We start from the raw sequence: 15,081 nt of genomic DNA on the forward strand, positions 1-15,081 counted from the left end.
ATATGTGACCCTGAACTGTTTCCTTGAAATACGACAGGGCTCCGAAGTGAGAGAGCACCATGCACATTTGAGGACTAAATTAGGGATTGCATAGGGGTATTCTACACCAGTGATTTCCAAACAGGGTGCCTCCAGCTGTTGCTAAACTCTCAGCATGCCTGGACAGTCAGTGGCTGTCCAGAAATGCTGGGGGGAGTTGTTTTACAACAGCTGGAGACTCCATTTGGGAAACACTGCCGTATGATACGTTTTTCATTTTTATTAGGGGGGGGGAGACAGTGTAAGGGTGTGTGTATGTAGTGTTTTTCCCTTTATTATGTGTTAGTATGGTGTAGTGTAGTGTTTTTAGGGTACGTTCGCAGTGGCGGGGGTTTACGGTGAGTTTCCCGCTAGGAGTTTCAGAGATCTCCAAATTGTGGCCCTCCAGATGTTGCAAAACTACCAATCCCAGCATGCCCAGACAGCAAACAGCTGCTGGGAGTTGTAGTTTTGCAACATCTGGAGGGCTACAGTTCAGAGACCACTGTATAGTGGTCTCCAAACTGTAGCCCTCCAGATGTTGCTAGGCAACAACTCGCCGGCTTCTGTAGTCAGCAGGATCGCCGCACCAGGGAGAGGATTACTGCCCACCGCCGGTAAGGGACCTCTGCCGCCGGTCACCTCACAGTTCCCCCTTTCTGCCTTGACTAATGTGGGTGGGCAGAATGGGGGAACCGAACTTTAACCCCCTTGCCCCCGATCTGCTATTGGTCGGTCGCTTCTGACCGACCAATGGCAAGAATAGGAGTGGTGGCACCACTGCCACCTCACTCTTATCCCTTCAGGGGGATCGGGGGTTTCTTGGACATTCCTGATCCCCCTTATTTTCCGGGTCACCGAAGACCTGTATGACCCGGAATCGCCGCAGATCGCCAATCTTAATTGACCCCTCCCAGGGGTTTGCACGGTGTGCCTGCTGAACAATTTCAGCAGGCATCCCGGTCCGATTCCCGCCCAGTGTGTGGCAGAGACCGGAATTCCCACAGGTGTACAGGTACGCCCTGGGTCCTTAAAGGGGTACTCCGTGAAAATCTTTATTTTTTTTATTTTAAAGGAACTGGTGCCAGAAAGTTAAACAGATTTGTAAATCACTTCTATTAAAAAATATTAATCCTTCCAGTACTTTTTAGGGGCTGTATACAAAAGAGAAATCCAAAAAAGAAATGCATTTCCTGTGATGTCCTGACCACAGTTGTCACGATTCGGCTTACGGGTTGTGGATCCGCTGTGTCAGCGAGGGATTGGCGTGGACCGTGCTAGTGGACCGGTTCTAAGAGGCTACTGGTTTTCACCAGAGCCCGCCGCAAAGCGGGATGGTCTTGCTGCGGCAGTAGCAACCAGGTCGTATCCACTAGCAACGGCTCAACCTCGCTGACTGCTGAGAAGGCGTGGGACAGAAGGACTAGGCAGTGGCAAGGTCAGACGTAGCAGAAGGTCGGGGGCAGGCGGCAAGGTTCGTAGTCAGGATGGATAGCAGAAGTTCAGGTACACAGGCTTTGGACACACTAAACGCTTTCACTGGCACAAGGCAACAAGATCCGGCAGGGGAGTGCAAGGGAGGAGATCAGATATAGCCAGGGAGCAGATGGAAGCCAATTAAGCTAATTGGGCCAGGCACCAATCATTGGTGCACTGGCCCTTTAAGTCTCAGAGAGCTGGCGCGCGCGCGCCCTAGAGAGCGGAGCCGCGCGCGCCAGCACAAGACAGCAGGGGACCGGGACGGGTAAGTGACCTGGGATGCGATTCGCGAGCGGGCGCGTCCCGCTGTGCGAATCGCATCCCCGACGGCCATGACAGTGCAGCGCTCCCGGTCAGCGGGACTGACCGGGGCGCTGCAGGGAGAAAGACGCCGTGAGCGCTCCGGGGAGGAGCGGGGACCCGGAGCGCTAGGCGTAACAGTACCCCCCCCCTTAGGTCTCCCCTTTTTTTTGTCCGGTAACTGCCTCCCCTGGGATGAGGACACCGGGAAAGAATGGAGGGTTTCCTCAACGGCAGGCAGTGCAGCAGGAGTAGGAATGGGGAGGGAGGGTAGAGGGTGAAGCTTGGCACGGGGCAGGGTGACACAAGGACGGGAGCCATGAGGAGGCACAGAGGCTTGCCTGACGGGACTGGGAGGGGGGGAGAGGCACTTCCTAAGGCAGGCAGAGTCCCAGTTCTTGATCTCCCCGGTGGTCCAATCAAGAGTGGGAGAATGAAGGCGGAGCCATGGCAGACCGAGGAGGACCTCAGAGGTACAGTTGGGGAGAACGAAGAGCTCAATCCTTTCGTGGTGGGGTCCAATACACATAAGGAGGGGTTCTGTGCGGTAACGCACAGTGCAATCCAGTCTGGCTCCATTGACCGCGGAAATGTAGAGCGGCTTGACGAGACGGGTTACCGGAATGCGGAATTTATTCACAAACGACTCCAAAATAAAATTACCAGAGGCACCAGAGTCCAAGCAGGCCACGGCTGAGAGGGAGGAGTTGGCTGAAGGAGAAATCCGCACGGGCACCGTGAGACGTGGAGAAGCAGACTTGGAACCAAGAGACGCCACACCCACGTGAGCTGGGTGCGTGCGTGCGTTTCCCAGACGTGGAGGTCGGATAGGGCAATCCACCAAGAAATGCTCGGTACTGGCACAGTAAAGGCAGAGATTTTCTTCCCTACGGCGATTCCTCTCTTCCTGGGTCAGGCGAGACCGATCCACTTGCATGGCCTCCTCGGCGGGAGGCCCAGGCGTAGACTGCAAATGATGCTGTGGGAGAGATACCCAGAGATCTAAGTCTTTTTCCTGGCGGAGCTCTTGGTGTCGCTCAGAAAAACGCATGTCAATGCGGGTAGCCAAATGGATGAGTTCTTGCAGGTTGGCAGGAATCTCTCGTGCGGCCAGCACATCCTTGATGCGACTGGATAGGCCTTTTTTAAAGGTCGCGCAGAGAGCCTCATTATTCCATGATAACTCGGAAGCAAGAGTACGAAATTGGATGGCGTACTCGCCCACTGAAGAATTACCCTGGACCAGGTTCAGCAGGGCAGTCTCGGCAGAAGAAGCTCGGGCTGGCTCCTCGAAGACACTCCGGACTTCAGCGAAGAAGGCCTGGACTGTGGCTGTGGCAGGATCATTGCGGTCCCAGAGCGGTGTGGCCCAAGACAAGGCCTTTCCTGAAAGAAGGCTTACTACAAACGCCACCTTAGACCGTTCTGTAGGAAACAAGTCCGACAACATCTCCATATGCAGGGAACACTGAGACAAAAATCCACGGCAGAGTTTAGAGTCCCCATCAAATTTGTCCGGCAGGGACAAGCGGAGGCTAGGAGCGGCCACTCGCTGCGGAGGAGGTGCAGGAGCTGGCGGAGGAGATGGTTGCTGCTGTAGCAGAGGCAGAAGTTGCTGTAACATGGCGGTCAACTGCGACAGCTGCTGTCCTTGTTGGGCAATCTGCTGCGATTGCTGAGCGACCACCGTGGGAAGATCAGCGAGACTTGGCAGCGGCACCTCAGCGGGATCCATGGCCGGATCTACTGTCACGATTCGGCTTACGGGTTGTGGATCCGCTGTGTCAGCGAGGGATTGGCGTGGACCGTGCTAGTAGACCGGTTCTAAGAGGCTACTGGTTTTCACCAGAGCCCGCCGCAAAGCGGGATGGTCTTGCTGCGGCAGTAGCAACCAGGTCGTATCCACTAGCAACGGCTCAACCTCGCTGACTGCTGAGAAGGCGTGGGACAGAAGGACTAGGCAGAGGCAAGGTCAGACGTAGCAGAAGGTCGGGGGCAGGCGGCAAGGTTCGTAGTCAGGATGGATAGCAGAAGTTCAGGTACACAGGCTTTGGACACACTAAACGCTTTCACTGGCACAAGGCAACAAGATCCGGCAGGGGAGTGCAAGGGAGGAGATCAGATATAGCCAGGGAGCAGATGGAAGCCAATTAAGCTAATTGGGCCAGGCACCAATCATTGGTGCACTGGCCCTTTAAGTCTCAGAGAGCTGGCGCGCGCGCGCCCTAGAGAGCGGAGCCGCGCGCGCCAGCACAAGACAGCAGGGGACTGGGACGGGTAAGTGACCTGGGATGCGATTCGCGAGCGGGCGCGTCCCGCTGTGCGAATCGCATCCCCGACGGCCATGACAGTGCAGCGCTCCCGGTCAGCGGGACTGACCGGGGCGCTGCAGGGAGAAAGACGCCGTGAGCGCTCCGGGGAGGAGCGGGGACCCGGAGCGCTAGGCGTAACAACAGTGCTCTCTGCTGTCCATTTTAGGAACTGTCCAGAGCAGCATATGTTTCCTATTGGAATTTTCTCCTTCACTGGACAGTTCCTAAAATGGACAGCAGAGGTCAGCAGAGAGCACTGTGGTCAGGACTTCACAGGAAATGCATTTATTTTTTGGATTTCTCTTTAGTATACAGCCCCTTTAATAGAAGTGATTTACAAGTCTGTTTAACTTTCTGGCACAAGTTGCTTAAAAAAATTTTTTTTCCACGGGAGTGCCCCTATAAGTGGTTAAACTCACCTGGGGCAAGTAACAGGCGTGGGCAATATAATAATTACACCTGAAAGCAGATAAAAAAAGAGAGAAGTTCACTTAGTCTTTGCATTGTCTGTGTGTGCCACACTAAGCATGGACAACAGAAGGAGAAGAAGAGAACTGTCTGAGGACTTGAGAACCAAAATTGTTCAGAAATATCAACAATCTCAAGGTTACAGGTCCATCTCCAGAGATCTAGATTTGCCTTTGTCCATAGTGCGCAACATTATCAAGAAGTTTGCAACCTATGGCACTGTAGCTAATCTCCCTGGGCGTGGACAGAATTTTTTTTTAATGAAAGGTGTCAACGCAGGATAGTCCAGATGGTGGATAAGCAGCCCCAAACAAGTTTCAAAGATATTCAAGCTGTCCTGCATGCTCAGGGAGGATCAGTGTCAGCACAAATTGTCGACATTTAAATGAAACAAAACGCTATGGCAGGAGACCCAGGAGGATCCCACTGCTGACACAGAGACATAAAAAAGCAAGACTACATTTTGCCAAAATGAACTTGAGTAAGCCAAAATCCTTCTGGGAAAACATCTTGAGACCAAGATAAAGCTTTTTGGTAAAGCACATCTGTTACGCCGAGCGCTCCGGGTCCCCGCTCCTCCCCGGAGCGCTCGCAGCGTTCTCTCATTCGCAGCGCCCCGGTCAGACCTGCTGACCGGGTGCGCTGCGATATTACTCCCAGCCGGGATGCGATTCGCGATGCGGGACGCGACCGCTCGCGATGCGCATCTCGGCTCCCGTACCTGACCCGTTCCCCGTCTGTGTTGTCCCGGCGCGCGCGGCCCCGCTCCTTAGGGCGCGCGCGCGCCGGGCCTAATCAGTATTCTCACCTGTGCACTCCCTATTTATACCTCACTTTCCCTGCACTCCCTCGCCGGATCTTGTTGCCATTGTGCCAGTGAAAGCGTTTCCTTGTGTGTTCCTAGCCTGTGTTCCAGACCTCCTGCCGTTGCCCCTGACTACGATCCTTGCTGCCTGCCCTGACCTTCTGCTACGTCCGACCTTGCTCTTGTCTACTCCCTTGTACCACGCCTATCTTCAGCAGTCAGAGAGGTTGAGCCGTTGCTGGTAGATACGACCTGGTTGCTACCGCCGCTGCAAGACCATCCCGCTTTGCGGCGGGTTCTGGTGAATACCAGTAGCAACTTAGAACCGGTCCACCAGCACGGTCCACGCCAATCCCTCTCTGGCACAGAGGATCCACCTCCAGCCAGCCGAATCGTGACAGTAGATCCCGCTGAAGTCCCACTGCCAGTTGTCGCCGACCTCACCACGGTGGTCGCCCAGCAGTCGCAACAGATAGCGCAACAAGGCCACCAGCTGTCTCAACTGACCGTGATGCTACAGCAGCTATTACCGCAACTCCAGCAACAATCTCCTTCGCCAGCTCCTGCACCTCCTCCGCAGCGAGTGGCCGCTTCCGGCCTACGTTTATCCTTGCCGGATAAATTTGATGGGGACTCTAAGTTTTGTCGTGGCTTTCTTTCACAATGTTCCCTGCACTTGGAGATGATGTCGGACCAGTTTCCTACTGAAAGGTCTAAGGTGGCTTTCGTAGTCAGCCTTCTGTCTGGGAAAGCTCTGTCATGGGCCACACCGCTCTGGGACCGCAATGACCCTGTCACTGCCTCTGTACACTCCTTCTTCACGGAGATTCGAAGTGTCTTTGAGGAACCTGCCCGAGCCTCTTCTGCTGAGACTGCCCTGTTGAACCTGGTCCAGGGTAATTCTTCTGTTGGCGAGTACGCCATCCAATTCCGTACTCTTGCCTCCGAATTATCCTGGAATAATGAGGCCCTCTGCGCGACCTTTAAAAAAGGCCTATCCAGCAACATTAAAGATGTGCTGGCCGCACGAGAAATTCCTGCTAACCTGCATGAACTTATTCATCTGGCCACCCGCATTGACATGCGTTTTTCCGAAAGGCGTCAGGAGCTCCGCCAGGATATGGACTTTGTTCGCACGAGGCGGTTTCTCTCCCCGGCTCCTCTCTCCTCTGGTCCTCTGCAATCCGTTCCTGTGCCTCCCGCCGTGGAGGCTATGCAAGTTGACCGGTCTCGCTTGACACCTCAAGAGAGGACACGACGCCGCATGGAGAATCTGTGCCTGTACTGCGCCAGTACCGAACACTTCTTGAAGGATTGTCCTATCCGTCCTCCCCGCCTGGAAAGACGTACACTGACTCCGCACAAGGGTGAGACAGTTTTTGTTGTCAACTCTGCTTCTCCACGCCTTACTGTGCCTGTGCGGATATCTTCCTCTACCCTCTCCTTCTCTGCTATGGCCTTCCTGGATTCCGGATCTGCAGGAAATTTTATTTTGGCCTCTCTCATCAACAGGTTCAACATCCCAGTGACCAGTCTCATCAGACCCCTCTACATCAATTCTGTTAACAATGAAAGATTGGACTGTACCGTGCGTTACCGCACGGAACCTCTCCTAATGTGCATCGGACCTCATCACGAAAAAATTGAATTTTTGGTCCTCTCCAATTGCACTTCTGAAATTCTTCTTGGATTACCGTGGCTTCAACGCTATTCCCCAACCCTTGATTGGTCCACAGGAGAAATCAAGAACTGGGGTACTTCTTGTCTCAAGGACTGTCTTAAACCGGTTCCCAGTACTCCCTGCCATGACCCTGTGGTTCCCCCTGTATCCGGTCTTCCTAAGGCTTATGTGGACTATGCTGACGTCTTTTGCAAGAATCAAGCGGAGACTTTACCCCCTCACAGGCCTTATGACTGTCCTATTGACCTCCTCCCGGGTACTACTCCACCCCGGGGCAGAATCTATCCTCTGTCTGCTCCAGAGACTCTTGCCATGTCGGAGTACATCCAGGAAAATTTAAAAAAGGGGTTTATCCGCAAATCCTCCTCTCCTGCCGGAGCTGGATTTTTTTTTGTGTCCAAAAAAGATGGCTCCCTACGCCCTTGCATTGACTACCGCGGACTTAATAAAATCACGGTAAAAAACCGCTACCTCTTATCTCGGAACTCTTTGATCGCCTACAAGGCGCCCACATCTTTACCAAACTGGACTTAAGGGGGGCTTATAATCTCATCCGCATCAGGGAGGGGGACGAATGGAAGACTGCATTTAACACCAGAGATGGACACTTTGAGTATCTGGTCATGCCCTTTGGCCTGTGCAACGCGCCTGCCGTCTTCCAAGACTTTGTTAATGAAATTTTTCGTGATCTCTTATATTCCTGTGTTGTGGTTTATCTGGACGATATTCTGATTTTTTCTGCCAACTTAGAAGAACACCGCCAGCATGTCCGCATGGTTCTTCAGAGACTTCGGGACAATCAACTTTATGCCAAAATGGAGAAATGTCTCTTTGAATGTCAATCTCTTCCTTTCCTAGGATACTTGGTCTCTGGCCAGGGACTACAAATGGACCCAGATAAACTCTCTGCCGTCTTAGATTGGCCACGCCCCTCCGGACTCCGTGCTATCCAACGTTTTTTGGGGTTTGCCAATTATTACAGACAATTTATTCCACACTTTTCCACTATTGTGGCTCCTATCGTGGCTTTAACCAAGAAAAATGCCAATCCCAAGTCCTGGTCTCCACAAGCGGAAGACGCATTTAAACATCTCAAGTCTGCCTTTTCTTCTGCTCCCGTGCTCTCCAGACCTGACCCATCTAAACCCTTCCTATTGGAGGTAGATGCCTCCTCAGTGGGAGCTGGAGCTGTCCTTCTACAAAAAAATTCTTCCGGGCATGCTGTTACTTGTGTTTTTTTTTTCTAGGACCTTCTCTCCAGCGGAGAGGAATTACTCCATCGGGGATCGAGAACTACTGGCCATTAAATTGGCGCTTGAGGAATGGAGGCATCTGCTGGAGGGATCAAAATTTCCAGTTATCATATACACTGATCACAAGAATCTCTCCTATCTCCAGTCTGCCCAACGACTGAACCCTCGCCAGGCCAGGTGGTCGTTGTTCTTTGCCCGTTTTAACTTTGAAATTCATTTTCGCACTGCTGACAAGAACATTAGGGCAGATGCCCTCTCCCGTTCTTCTGATGCCTCTGAAGTAGAGGTCTCTCCGCAACACATCATTCCTCCGGACTGTCTGATCTCCACTTCTCCAGCCTCCATCAGGCAAACGCCTCCAGGGAAGACCTTCGTTTCTCCACGCCAGCGTCTCAGGATTCTCAAATGGGGACACTCCTCCCACCTCGCAGGCCATGCGGGCATCAAAAAATCCTTGCAACTCATCTCTCGTTTTTATTGGTGGCCGACTCTGGAGACGGATGTTGTTGATTTTGTGCGGGCCTGTACTGTCTGTGCCCGGGATAAGACTCCTCGCCAGAAGCCTGCTGGTTTCCTTCATCCTCTGCCTGTCCCCGAACAGCCTTGGTCACTGATTGGTATGGACTTTATCACAGACTTACCCCCATCCCGTGGCAACACAGTTGTTTGGGTGGTCGTTGATCGATTTTCCAAGATGGCACATTTTATTCCTCTTCCTGGTCTTCCTTCAGCGCCTCAGTTGGCAAAACAATTTTTTGTACACATTTTTCGTCTTCACGGTTTGCCCACGCAGATCGTCTCGGATAAAGGCGTCCAATTTGTGTCTAAATTCTGGAGGGCCCTCTGTAAACAGCTCAAGATTAAACTAAACTTCTCTTCTTCTTATCATCCCCAATCCAATGGGCAAGTAGAAAGAATTAATCAGGTCCTGGGTGACTATTTACGGCATTTTGTTTCCTCCCGCCAGGATGACTGGGCAGATCTTCTACCATGGGCCGAATTCTCATACAACTTCAGAATCTCCGAGTCTTCTGCTAAGTCCCCATTTTTCGTGGTGTACGGCCGTCACCCTCTTTCCCCCCTCCCTACCCCCTTGCCCTCTGGTTTGCCCGCTGTGGATGAAGTGACTCGTGATCTTTCCACCATATGGAAAGAGACCCAAAATTCTCTTTTACAGGCTTCATCCCGAATGAAAAGATTTGCCGATAAGAAAAGAAGAACTCCCCCCATTTTTGCTCCCGGAGACAAGGTATGGCTCTCCGCTAAATATCTCCGCTTTCGTGTCCCCAGTTACAAACTGGGACCACGCTATCTTGGTCCTTTCAAAGTCTTGTGCCAGATTAACCCTGTCTCTTACAAACTCCTTCTTCCCCCTTCTCTTCGTATTCCCAATGCCTTCCATGTCTCTCTCCTTAAACCACTCATCATTAACCGCTTCTCTCCCAAACTTGTTTCTCCCACTCCTGTTTCCGGTTCTTCTGACGTCTTCTCCGTGAAGGAGATTCTGGCCTCCAAGACGGTCAGAGGAAAAAAAAATTTTTGGGTGGATTGGGAGGGCTGTGGCCCAGAAGAGAGATCCTGGGAACCTGAGGACAACATCCTGGACAAAAGTCTTGTCCTCAGGTTCTCAGGCTCCAAAAAGAGGGGGAGACCCAAGGGGGGGGTACTGTTACGCCGAGCGCTCCGGGTCCCCGCTCCTCCCCGGAGCGCTCGCAGCGTTCTCTCATTCGCAGTGCCCCGGTCAGACCTGCTGACCGGGTGCGCTGAGATATTACTCCCAGCCGGGATGCGATTCGCGATGCAGGACGCGCCCGCTCGCGATGCGCATCTCGGCTCCCGTACCTGACCCGTTCCCCGTCTGTGTTGTCCCGGCGCGCGCGGCCCCGCTCCTTAGGGCGCGCGCGCACCGGGTCTCTGCCATTTAAAGGGCCGCTGCGCCACTGATTGGCGCAGCAGGCCTAATCAGTATTCTCACCTGTGCACTCCCTATTTATACCTCACTTCCCCTGCACTCCCTCGCCGTATCTTGTTGCCATTGTGCCAGTTAAAGCGTTTCCTTGTGTGTTCCTAGCCTGTGTTCCAGACCTCCTGCCGTTGCCCCTGACTACGATCCTTGCTGCCTGCCCTGACCTTCTGCTACGTCCGACCTTGCTCTTGTCTACTCCCTTGTACCGCGCCTATCTTCAGCAGTCAGAGAGGTTGAGCCGTTGCTGGTGGATACGACCTGGTTGCTACCGCCGCTGCAAGACCATCCCGCTTTGCGGCGGGCTCTGGTGAATACCAGTAGCAACTTAGAACCGGTCCACCAGCACGGTCCACGCCAATCCCTCTCTGGCACAGAGGATCCACCTCCAGCCAGCCGAATCGTGACAACATCATTCTACTGTTTACTGTAAAATGGAATGAGGCCTACAAAGAAAAGAACACAGTACCTACAGTGAAATATGGTGGAGGGTCAATGATGTTTTGGGATTGTTTTGCTACCTCTGTCACTATCATTCTACTATTTACCGAAAACGGAAAGAGAGCTACAAAGAAAAGAACACCGTACATAAAGTGAAATATGGTGGGGGCTCTATAATGTTTTGGGGTTGTTTTTCTGCCTCTGGTACTGGGTGCCCTGAATGTGTGCAAGGCATCATGAAATCTGAGGATTACCAACGGATTTTGGGTCACACTGTACAGCCCAGTGTCAGAAAGCTGGGTTTGCGTTCGAGATCTTCAGCAATGAGTCCAGATCTTAATCCCATTGAACACCTGTGGAGAGATCTTAAAATTGCTGATGGGAAAAGGCGCCCTTCCAATAAGAGAGACCTGGAGCAGTTTGCAAAGGAAGAGTGGTCCAACATTCCGGCTGAGAGGTGTAGGAAGCTTATTGATGGTTATAGGATTTCAGTTATTTTTTCCAAAGGGTGTGCAACCAAATATTAAGTTAAGGGTGCCAATAATTTTGTCCAGCCCATTTTTGGAGTTTGGTGTGACATTACAGTCATGGCCGTAAATGTTGGCACCCTTGAAATTATTCAAGAAAATGAAGTATTTCTCACAGAAAAGTATTGCAGTAAACCATATTTTGCTATACACATGTTTATTTCCTTTGTGTGTATTGGAACTAAACCAGAAAAGGAGGAAAAAAAGCTAATTGAACTTAATGTCACACCAAACTCCAAAAATGGGCTGGACAAAATTGGCATCCTTACCTTAATAATTGGTTGCACACCCTTTGGAAAAAGTAACTGAAATCAGTTGCTTCCTATAACCATCAATAAGCTTCTTACACCTCCCAGACGGAATGTTGGACCACTCTTCCTTTGCAAACTGCTCCAGATCTCTCTTATTGGAAGGGCGCCTTTTCCCAACATCAATTTTAACCCCTTAACGACACAGGACATAAATGTACGTCCTGGTGAGCTGGTACTTAACGCACCAGCGTACATTTACGTCCTAAGCATAACCCCCAGCATCGGAGCGATGCCCGGATCATGCGCGGCAGGTCCAGGCTGCTGATTGCTGCCAGGGACCCGCCGGTAATGGCGGACATCCGCGATCCCGTGGATGTCCGCCATCAACCCTTCAGATGCCGTGATCAATACAGATCACAGCATCTGCAGCATTAAAATGGATGATCGGATACGATTCCCTCACCTGCCTCCGCTGCCTTCCCGGCGTCTTCTGCTCTGATCTGCCTTCCCGAAAAAAAAAAAGTGAAAAACCCCCTCCCCAATAAAAACTTAAATTGTCCCATTTTCGCTATTTTAATCCCAAAAAGTGTTAAAAAAAAGCATTTTATATACATATTTGGTATCACCACGTGCGTAAATATCTGAACTATTAAAATAAAATGTTAATGATACCGTACCGTGAACGGCATGAACGTTTTATTCCATTTTATTTCAATTTTTTTTTAAATAAAAAATGGATTAAAAGTTTTATATAAGCAAATATGGTATCAATAAAAAGTACAGATCACGGCGCAAAAAATGAGCCCTCATACCGCCGCTTATACAGAAAAATGAAAATGTTATAGGTCTTCAAAGTAGGGGGAATTTAAACGTACTAATTTGGTTATAAAGTTTGCAATTTTTTAAGCGCAACAGTAATAGAAAAGTATGTTATCATGGGTATCATTTTAATTGTATTGACCCAAAGAATAAAGAACACATGTCATTTTTATCGTAAATTGTACGGCGTGAGAATGAAACCTTCCAAAATTAGCTAAATTGTGGTTTTCTTTTTAATTTCCCCACACAAATAGTATTTTTTGGTTGCGCCATACATTTTATGGTAAAATGAGGGATGACATTACAACAGACAACTAGTCGTGCAAAAAATAAGCCCTCAAATTAGTCTGTGAATGAAAATATAAAAGAGTTATAATTTTTGAAGGGGAGGAGGAAAAAATGAAAACGTAAAAATAAAATAGTCCTTAAGGCCCAAATGGGCTGAGTCCTTAAGGGGTTAAAATCTCTCCACAGGTGTTCATTCGGGTTTAGACCTGGACTCATTGGTGGCCACTTCAGAACTCTCCAGCGCTTTGTTGCCATCCATTTCTGGGTGCTTTTTTACGTATGTTTGTGGTCATTGTCCTGCTGAAAGACCCAAGATCTCGAACTCAAACCCAGCTTTCTGACACTGGGCTGTGAAGTGCGACCCAAAGTTCGTTGGTAATCCTCAGATTTCATGATGCCTTGCACACATTCAAGGCACCCAGTACCAGAGGCAGAAAAACAAACCCAAAACATTATAGAACCCCCACCATATTTCACTTTATGTACGGTGTTCTTTTCTTTGTAGCTCTCTTTCCGTTTTCGGTAAATAGTAGAATGATGTGCTTTACCAAAAAGCTTTATCTTGGTCTAATCTGTCCAAAAGACATTTTCCCAGAAGGATTTTGGCTTACTCAAATTAATTTTGGCAAAATGTAGTCTTGCTTTTTTTGTCTGTTTCACCAGTGAGGTCCTCCTGGGTCTCCTGCCATAGCGTTTCATTTAATTTAACCCCTTAAGGACCGGAGGTTTTTCCGTTTTTGCATTTTCGTTTTTTGCTCCTTGCCTTTAAAAAATCATAACTCTTTCAAATTTACACCTAAAAATCCATATGATGGCTTATTTTTTGCGCCACCAATTCTACTTTGTAATGACGTCAGTCATTTTGCCCAAAAATCTATGGTGAAGCGGGAAAAAAAATCATTGTGCGACAAAATTGAAAAAAAAAACGCTATTTTGTAACTTTTGGGGGCTTCCGTTTCTACGTAGTACATTTTTCGGTAAAAATGACACCTGATATGTATTCTGTAGGTCCATACAATTAAAATGATACCCTACTTATATAGGTTTGATTTTGTCGGACTTCTGGAAAAAATCATAACTACATGCAGGAAAATTTATACGTTTAAAATTGTCATCTTCTGACCCCTATAACTTTTTTATTTTTCCGTGTATGGGGCGGTATGAGCGCTCATTTTTTGCGCCGTGATCTGAAGTTTTTAACGGTACCATTTTTGCATTGATAGGACTTATTGATCACTTTTTATTCATTTTTAAATGATATAAAAAGTGACCAAAAATGCACTATTTTGGACTTTGGAATTTTTTTGCGCGCACGCCATTGACCGAGCGGTTTAATTAATGATATATTTTTATAATTCGGACATTTCCGCACGCGGTGATACCACATATGTTTATTTTTATTTTTATTTACACTGTGTTTTTTTTTTTTTTTTGGAAAAGGGGGGTGATTCAAACTTTTAATAGGGGAGGAGTTAAATGATCTTTATTCACTTTTTTTTTTCACTTTTTTTTTGCAGTGTTATAGGTCCCATAGGGACCTATAACACTGCACACACTGATCTTCTATGTTGATCACTGGTTTCTCATAAGAAACCAGTGATCAACGATTCTGCCGCATGACTGCTCATGCCTGGATCTCAGGCACTGAGCAGTCATTCGGCGATCGGACAGCGAGGAGGCAGGAAGGGGCCCTCCCGCTGTCCTGTCAGCTGTTCGGGATGCCGCGATTAGCCGCGGCTATCCCGAACAGCCCGACTGAGCAACTTTCACTTTCACTTTTAGCCGCGCGGCTCAGCTTTCAGCGCGCGGCTAAAGGGTTAATAGCGCGCGGCGCCGCGATCGGCGCTGCGCGCTATTAGAGGCGGGTCCCGGCTTCACTATGACGCCGGGCCCGCCGTGATATGACGCGGGGTTACTGTGTAACCCCGCGTTATATCAGAAGAGCAGGACCAAGGACGTACCGGTACGTCCTTGGTCCTTAAGGGGTTAAATGCCAGTGGATAGTTCGCACTGACACTGATGCTCCCTGAGCCTGAAGGACAGCTTGAATATCTTTGGAACTTGTTTGGGGCTGCTTATCCACCATCCGGACTATTCTGCGTTGACACCTTTCATAAATTTTTCTCTTCCTTCCATGCCCATGGAGATTAGCTACAGTGCCATGGGTTGCAAATCTAGATCTCTGGAGATGGACTTGTATCCTTGAGATATGTTGATATTTTTCTACAATTTTGGTTCTCAAGTCCTCAGACAGTTTTCTTCCCCTCTTTCTGTTGCCCATGCTTAGTGTGGCACACACAGACACACAATGCAAAGACTAAGTGAACTTCTCTCCTTTTTATCTGCTTTCAGGTGTGATCTTTTTATTGTCTTTAGATCTGTTACTTGCCCCAGGTGAGTTTAAAGGAGCATCAAATGCTTGAAACAATCTTACATTTCCTCAATTTTGAAAGGGTGCCAATAATTTTGTCAAAAC

Source organism: Hyla sarda, chromosome 1 (genome assembly GCF_029499605.1).
Source record: "Hyla sarda isolate aHylSar1 chromosome 1, aHylSar1.hap1, whole genome shotgun sequence".
Taxonomy (NCBI): Eukaryota; Metazoa; Chordata; class Amphibia; order Anura; family Hylidae; genus Hyla; species Hyla sarda.